We start from the raw sequence: 730 nt of genomic DNA on the forward strand, positions 1-730 counted from the left end.
AGTGGGGACAAAGTTATAGCAAAATATAAACATTTTAACGTTTTTGAAAATTATATTTCTTCATTTTATTTCATTTGTTATTACAACCATTATTTTTTTTTTGGTTTTTCATCATCATTATTATTATCATTATTTATTTATTATTATTATTATTATTATTATTATTATTATTATTATTATTATTATTATTATCATTAGTAGTAGTAGTAGTAGTAGTAGTAGTAGTAGTAGTAGTAGTAGTATTACTATTATCGATATTATCATTAGCACCTTGTTTTCGTGTTTTTATGTTGAACGTTTCATAGCCGGAGGACATTGTGCCACACCCATTCTACTACTTCTACCTATATTTCACCTCTTTATTTCATTAAAATCCCGTGGGGCCACTTTACATTTTCTACCCTGTTCTTACTATGTGCGTGTATGTTTGAGTAAATGTCAGTGCGTGCAAAAAGTCATATAGATGTGCATGCGTGTGTGCGTATTTGTGTGTGCGTACACACATACACACACACACAAACACGCACGCATACACATGCACACAAACATATACACATAATTACAGGCGTGTGCTTATATGTAAATATATACATATATATATGTCTGTCTTCTTCTTTGCATGTATGTATGTAAGTTTGCCTATCTATCTATCTATCTATCTATCTGTCTATCTATTTATCTATCTATCTATCTATCTATCTATCTATATATATATATATATATATATATA

This window comes from Octopus bimaculoides, chromosome 10 (genome assembly GCF_001194135.2).
Source record: "Octopus bimaculoides isolate UCB-OBI-ISO-001 chromosome 10, ASM119413v2, whole genome shotgun sequence".
Classification (NCBI taxonomy): Eukaryota; Metazoa; Mollusca; class Cephalopoda; order Octopoda; family Octopodidae; genus Octopus; species Octopus bimaculoides.